General features: G+C 39.7%; 1 long non-coding RNA gene across 2 annotated transcripts; it reads left to right on the forward strand.

Annotated features, from left to right (window-relative positions):
- Window positions 1-393: 393 nt before the first annotated feature.
- On the forward strand, window positions 394-7930 carry LOC120231009. 2 transcript variants are annotated; one of them, XR_005528236.1, is made up of 3 exons: window positions 394-449; window positions 1009-1068; window positions 7730-7930. It is a non-coding gene; the product is annotated as an uncharacterized LOC120231009 (long non-coding RNA). The 2 variants fall into 2 exon arrangements; XR_005528235.1 differs by having other exon boundaries at window positions 418-578.
- The last annotated feature ends 326 nt before the right edge of the window (window positions 7931-8256 follow it).

Raw genomic sequence — 8256 nt, forward strand, 5'->3', positions numbered from 1 at the left:
GCTGGCCATGGAGGATTACCTCACCATACTCTAGCGGGAGGCCCGAATGAGTGGAGGGTGGAGAGACAGTGAAAAGAGACCAGAAATTGCTCTAATTTCCTAATTCAATGCATTGTGACCACTGAACTCAATAGGAATCTATTCACTGGAAGCGCGAACAACACTGTTGCCCACCATGGAGCCACTGGTATTTCGAATACGCACATTAACTAGAGTAAGACCACAACTAGCGATGCACACACTTAAAAGAGACGCGTGGCATATTCTGTGCAAGTTCTATGTTCCCTGAACAAAAATGTTGCCATGGAAACCTCTACCATAAGGCAGGTGTAGTTGTGCAAAGGACTATGGGCTATGAAATCAGGTTCCCATGGCAACATTTTTGTTCAAAGCCTGAAGAATCTTAAATACATGTGCCAATACATTTTATTACCCAGCAGGATTCACAGGTGGGATTAATAAAGTTCAATATTTGCTCAACTAAAAGTTGTAATCATGGTGAAAAGAAATGAATTAGAACAAGCTCCTATGGATAGCTTACATAAACAATTTGGAGTTTTAACACTACTTCCACATGAGTAAGTACATGTACATGACATTTTAATAGGTTACTTGCTTTCATTAAACTCCTAAGACAGGGAAATCTCCACCAAAATGATGGGATTTTAAAATTTGAAATCTGTCTTCAACTCACAATTCACTGATGAGATTAAATCACTCAAGCTTACCAAAGGAAATTAAGATCATACTATCCACCTGTAATAGAACCAATTATTATAGTGGCCAGAGAGCTAAAGAAAAAAAAAAAAACATGTCAGGTTGATACATCTACATTATGTGAGTTCCTGCTAATAAAATGCGCCAGTTGGGATATTTATGATAATTGCCATTTCTAGAGCCTCAAAACATTCATATAAATATGCCAAGAACCAAATTAAGAAAAGCTTTTTCCTTTATCTTTTACAAATAATCCAGAAAGTAATAATCATTCATTATAATATATTTCAGAAACTATATTAAGAAGATACACTACAAAAGGCAAAGAGATGATCACGTGGAGATGCTTGGGTAAGTTTTTAGAACTTATTTTTCACTAATATTTTGCATCTTCTAGCTCCATAAAACTTCAAAGTCAAGTTGATAAAATCACAGTGAGCCCTCTAGGAGGTCAGAAACTGTGGTTGGGTTTGCTTGGCGCTGCTCCACACAGTGCCTGGAACATTTTAAACATCCAGGAGACAGGTGTTGAGTGAATCAAACACATTATGAATTCAGGTAACAATGAGTCTTAGGTGGTCAGTGGTATCTTTCACAAAATTATATGCATAAAAATTAGGTGATTCGAATGAAATTTTCCCATTAGATCACATTTTGCATTTAGAAAATGCATTATCATCCTTTCTGATTGCTTCATAATCAGTATTAGCTCCCAAACCTTTACCAGTTTTTCCTCTTTGCTCCATTTTAGCAAGTGATTTAGCAAGTGATCTACAATCAAACATATAAATACACCAGGGCAGCTAAGCATCTATAGGAAGCATGGGGACATTTTTATAAAATAAATCATTCATTCTTTAAAATGGAGTGAGTCAGCTCCTAGTTTACCAGTTTTGTAAGCTTCTCCCCCCATATTAGGTGCTATTGTTGCTGTTTCGAGTGGCACATCTGTTAACACTTGTATATTAAACTTTCATCTATCAAAAATTTATTTTTTTTTTAAATTTAGAGAGAGCACTTATGATCAGGGGAGAGGGATCGGGGGGAAAGAGGGAGAGAGAGGGGAGAGACAGAGAGAGAGAGAAACAGAGAGAGAGAGAGACAGAGAGAGAGAGAGAGAGAGAATGAATCCCAAGCAGGCTCAGCCTGAAGCCCAACATGGGGCTCGATCCCACAACCCTGAGGTCATGACCTGAGCCAAAACCAAGAGCTGAACACTCGACCAGCTCAGTCACCCAGGTGCCCCTCAAACAAATTTATAAACCATATTTCATAGAATTTCCTACAGTTCCCCAAAGAGGCTGAGAATTTAATGTCTCAGAATGTGGCCACAGTTATTAAACTCATTTCCAAAATTTCATTGTATTAGAAATATGTTGAGATCCATGTATCATAACTTTTCAAAGTAATAGGTCAGCTGCAGCTTAAAGACACAGAATTCCAAAACTAAAAGACATCTCCGAGGCATCGCAGAATTTCAGCGTGTCTCCTGTTGAAAATGGCCAGGCACAGAGCAATGTGGAAACCCTGCTGTGAGGGTCTGGCTGTGAGGCTGTTCTGGGGCCTTGTCCCAGAGTCCCTGCTCAGCTGAGAGGCCTCAGGGTAGATCATAGCCCTCCTTAAGCCTAAACTCTGTTTAAAATGCAAATAAAACAACACTCAAAGTAGAGGGGGTTTGTGAGCATCAAATGAATTGACGTGTGTTAAAGCACAACACAGGATTTGATTTTTTACCTCTCAATACACATTACTGTTACTATTATTATTGTATTCAAATCCCCCAAATATTAAATAATCTAAGAAATAATTATTGTGCTTAAGGTTTAAGAAATAGCATTGAGGATTCAGCCTATATTCATTTCTCTATGGCATTGATTTCAATTCTGCTAGTGTCCAATTCTCTTCTCAAAGGGAGGAATCCAGGCATGAGACTGCAAATCCCATCTCTGGCACTTAAACCCTAAAGAGTGGGGCACCTGAGTGGCTCAGTCGATTAAGCATCTGACTCTTGATTTCAGCTTAGGTCATGATCTCACGGTTTGGGAGATTGAGCCCTGTGTTGGGCTCTGCACTGATGGTGCAGAGTCTGTTTGGGATTCTTTCTCTCCCTCTCTCCAGCCCATTCTTCCATAATAAGTAAATAAACTTTAGAAAAAAACATAAAGAGTTATTACAATTCTACTTTGAGATTTTTTTTTTTTTTTACTTTTTCTTTTTTCTTTTAATGCCAGTGGAAATAAACCTCAGTAGTACCAAAGAGTTAAGGCAATTCCAATAGTTCTCAATTTTAGGAATCTCTTAGGCCCCAGGAAAATTTGGGTTAGGGACAACATGATACTTTTGAAGACACAGTTAGGAAGCTTTCAAGTCTCCCAAAGTTAACACAGGTAAATACTTCTAGCAGTTTTCAGAAATCCATCCAAGAAACATGAACTTGCTTTAACAAATCCAGTTAACTTGGGGAGCCTGGGTAGCAAGGCTGAGTGTCCAACTTCAGCTCAAGTCATGATCTTGAGTTTCATGGGTTCAAGCCCCATGTCGGGCTCCATGCTGACAGCCCAGAGTCTGGAGCCTGCTTCAGATTCTGTCTCCATCTCTCTGCCCCTTCCCCACTCATACAGGTGTGCGCACTCTCTCTTTCTCAAGATAAACAAACTTAAAAACAATACAGTAACTTTATAATTTTCTTATCAGAGAAAAAAATAAACCAAGCACATAAGGAAATAAATAATTATTTAAAGAATCTTCTCAATCAGATCACATTAATGGTTTTTCACTGGTTCACCCAGGTAGAATACATTCACTGCTGGCCATTTACAGAAAAACAGCCAAGATAACATGACACTTAAAAGAATGGTCCATCAAATTCAAAATTCTAAGACTCAAACTGGCAAGTGAAAACAAAACCGTGTAAGTAGGTTCTTCAAAATTCTTAAGCACATAACCCATCAGCAAAACACCACCACCTGTCATATTAATGGCGGTAGTACCAGTTGGACTGATTACATAAATAGGTGGCATTTGCCATGTACATCTGGTCTTGTGTATTAGAGCTTCATATATAGCCAATCATGCTCAGTTTCAGGTTTGTGGATGTAAGTACAAATAGATACCATGAAATGTGGTTGTGAGTCAACACGAAAGACTCATTTTTGCTTTCACTCCTAAAAAGCACATTTCTATTACTTCATTCTGAACAATATCTGGATGCTGCTCTAGGCCTTAGGGATACAGAGACATAAAACATCTGGAGATGCCTACCTCTAGAGGAATGTGTTGTCTGTAGGTGGAAGAGGGGGGTCTGTGATATCTATAAACACATCCACATAAAATATGATGTGTGTGGAAAAGGTGGGAGTCTTAAGTGTGAGAAACTAAACTCTATCAATTTGGGGGCCACTAAATGAACAAAATGCATTACCCTTTTTTTTTTTTTTTGAGCCTATGAACAAGTCTACTGCAGGGTAACTTCTCCTTGTCGTCTGTTTTACTAGAAAACTCAAGTGAAAATTGCAGTGTGTCCGCTGTAGTACATACTAGAGCATGATCTCAAACTGATTACAGCCTTGTCGAATTGTATCAGCATCGATTTATAAGGCAGAGCCCTGCAGCATGTCAGTGTGGTGCCGCCTCTTAAATGTGGCACTGGGCCTCTTTTATTTGATCCTGGGACAATCCTGTGCGAGCTTTTGTGTGTCGCCTTTATTACAGTCAGGTTTCTGTTTGGACCCTGAGGAGGTTTTGCAGAAGCACTTGGGTGGGCTTGGAGGGGCCCCTGTAGGCAGACATCTGTTGAAATGAAAAGGGCTTATATGATTGTGTTAATTTTTGCATTACCAGAAAATTGTAGGAAATGAACATTTTATTTTTTTTTAAGTTTATTTATTTTGAGAGAGAGAGAGAGAGAGAGAGAGAGAGAGAGAGAGATTGAGAATGTGTGCAGAGAAGGGGCAGAGAGAGAGGGAAAGAGAGAGGATTCCCAAACAGGCTCTGCAGCTCGAACTCACAAACTATGAGATCATGACCTGAGCTGAAATCAAGAGTCGGACACTTAACCGACTGAGTCACCATGCACCCTGGAAATAAACATCTTAGATAAAAATGAAAAGAAAAAAAACCTTCCCAGATTAGAATGGTATGATTAAGTCATACTATTTTCCATCTGTTGCTTAGGAGAAATCTGATTCCATTCATTCATTCCTTAATACATATTTACTGAGTTCCTACTATGCGCCAGGCAAGGGAGTTAGCCACACAACATGGCATTAGCTGATAACCTAAACTTTAAAAAGACTTTAGTACATTAAGAAAAAGGGTTATTTTAAAACCCCAAAGAGGTACTTTTTTATTGGACAATAATCTCTTGCTGTTTTCTAAATAAATTAGTTCAATCATGCACATCTTCACCAGATTTTAGCCTGATACAAATAGTAATTGAGCGGGGTGGCCACAAACCAGTGCTATTAAAAAGCATTGCAATTTCAGCCGAGTCATTCAAGAAACATTTCTCTCCTCTGACCTTTATATCTGCTAAGTGATAGAGCTCGTCCGTACAGTGCACAGGTCAGACATCTCTAACGCTGCACAAATATCACTCAAGAGAAAACACTCTATTGCCCCACTTGATTACATGGAAATTGGTTTTGTACAATAGAAGCCTTTTTGTTCAGACTACTATGGACTCCAACAGTGTAAGTTTCTTTACAGAGTTAATAGACTAGGGATGGATTTTGAATTTCACACGCATACACAAAAGCCTCATTACCATTTACATTTGTGCATTGGATAACAAAGATGATCAGGAGCTCCCTCAAATCATTAAGGCTGAAAAATGAAATCGAACAGAGGTGAGGAAAGCCTGTTTTCTTAAAGCCTATTCAGGACAGATGAGCGTTAATTGTAATAGGGTCTTCCAACTTATAACTAATAACCATGCTTTGTTTTTCAGAGATTAAAAGAGGCAGATACGATCCTTGTTTAATTTTAAAGTGATTCCTAACATTTAAGTGCTGGTTGCCCAAACATTCATTTCTACAAAAAATAAGTCCAAACTTGATTTTAATTTGAAATAAAACAACATTTTAGGCAAGAAATAATGAAGACAGAAGAAGGGATATAGAAACACTATATGTGTCCTTAATCTTTCCTACTAAAAGCATTGAAGAAATTCTGACCTAGCTTCAGTGGGCCCAGAGGCGACCTTCATGTCCCATACCTCACTTCCCACAGATACGAAGATACTGCTGTTTCCTCAGGTGTCTTCTGTGCCCCCCCCCCCCCCCCCCCATATAAACCCCACAGCGCTGGTCCCCTCAGCTTTCCTGATTCCCTTTCTTCTCACCCACGCGTCAGTGTGCACCTGCCTTGGGCTATATGGCAGTAAGTGGGAAAAAGGAAGTCTCCACCATGACCGTGGGAATCATGGTTGGGGACGCACCAGCTGACATACTACCTCTTCTGAGCTGCCTCTGTTTCCCAGGCCTTCCCCTCACCCACACTGTCCTCAATCCTGGCAGTTTATATTCCAATCTTTATAAATTCCAATCCCTGCCTCAGCCCTCAGGCTTGGGCCCAACAAGTACAAATGTGGGAAGGTGCTCTCCAAGGTCCAGCTCCCCAGTTTGGGAAGGATGGGCCTGGGGTTCACAAATACAAATTGTCTTTCTTTACACACACCTGGTTATCCTTTGGTAAAATTCACTTGAAATCGGCAAACTCTCCTTTGCTCCATTCCTATGGTTTTGCCTGAATCAGTTGTAGTGAGTAGCAAGGAAAGACAGTATTGAAAAACCAGATGAAAATAGGTGAATCTGACATTCAAGTGTATTAAGATACCCAACTGATGAGCGAGGATGGAAGGGTTGAAGGGATTTGCTGGTGTCACAGTCTTAAATCCAGATTCTGGATTATAACCACATTCCTAACTTTACTGGCGATGGGACACCTTGCTCCCTCTGTCCATGCCAGAGACAGGTCCAGGCAAGTGGTGACTGGTTGTAGATACTGGCTGTGTTCATCACAAAATTCACCCACTATTTTTCACTTTCTTAGATTCCCGAAGGAATGATGGGTGATTGGAGGTTGATACGTATAGGCAATTGCAAGATTAAGCACATTGGCATTTACATTGGTTGTCTTATGCTGTTTTATGAAGTACAATTAACATACAATAACTGTACATATTTAAAGCATGAACATTTGCTAAGTTTTTATGACTGTCAAATCATCAGCACACTCAACACAGTGAGTGTATCTGTCAATGCCACAAGTTTCTTCATGTCCCTCACTAAAATTTCAAGCATTATTTTAACAATCAATTCAGTTCTCCAAAAGGGACCATAGCATCACTTCAGTTCCATATAACATTACCTTTCATTGGAAGTCCCTAGAACTCAAGTTCTTGTCTATCCAACACTCAATGCGTATTTCATCGAAGATGTGTTCATGCATGCACACATGCATGAACACACGGTATACTTTATGGTGATATGCAGTAGTGTTTCTTCCAAAAAATAAACCACGCTTTTTATGAAACAAAATTTTGGAAAGATTTCTTCTTACTAAAATGTCTTTTTCTTTCTACCATATGGAACCACCCTTTCTGGCACACTCTGGTTACAGGCTTAGAAACTTGATTATTGGAACTTCAAACCAGCCAGTCAGATTAGTTTGCAAAATAGTCAACTTCATGGGATTGGAAGGACACAAACAGGGGCTGAACAATTAGTTCTTGTCACTCTTGCTGTGCGAAAATTGAATGATAACACTCATGACGGGGGTGTCAGGCTCTGTGAACTGGTAGCATGATTCTGCTGCCTGTGTAGTTCCTGGACACCACACCGAAAACCAGCCTCCCACAGAGGTTATAATGATTCACTCAAACCTCTCACAGGTAGTTGTTCTCTGGGTAGCATCCTTCTATAAACTATATAACTATGGTTTATCAAAGAGAAGTTTCTGTCTTACCATATTTCTAAGAGTGACTTTCCCCCACCCCGTCCCCGTACAACAGGTCACATGACCTTAGCTGGTAGAAAAGACGATTTATCAAGAAAGAAGACATGGTGGTGCACATCAGAGGCCACTGACTTTATGAAGAAATCTCTTCCCTGGTCACATGGCAAGACAAGCGGCATCAATATCAATCAATCAATACTTGCTGAGATCAGACATAGCCACTTTCTTTCACTGCTGAAGATGTCAGATTCATAAAATAAACAGTTTGCTTGAGCCTGAAGTGAAATATTTTCTATTATTGCTTTCCAGGTTAGCCTCACACAATACTGGGTCATTCACTTGGTCCATAAATATGTATTGAATTTCTACTGTGTTTGAGGCATTGTGGGGCATATAAATATGAATAGGACATAATGCGGCTCTCAGGGAGTTGACATCATAGCAGAAATGTATACGGCACTCAAGAGAACATTTAACTCTGATGATGACGGAGGACGTGAAGTCTGGCAGGAAGTCTGGAGCAAAGGCTTTCAGATCCAAGGAAATGAGGGATAAGCTTCGCAAGGTTTCCATTTTAATTAA

The sequence above is a fragment of the Hyaena hyaena genome, unplaced genomic scaffold (genome assembly GCF_003009895.1).
Source record: "Hyaena hyaena isolate Hyena2069 unplaced genomic scaffold, ASM300989v1 scaffold_52, whole genome shotgun sequence".
NCBI classification, from domain to species: domain Eukaryota; kingdom Metazoa; phylum Chordata; class Mammalia; order Carnivora; family Hyaenidae; genus Hyaena; species Hyaena hyaena.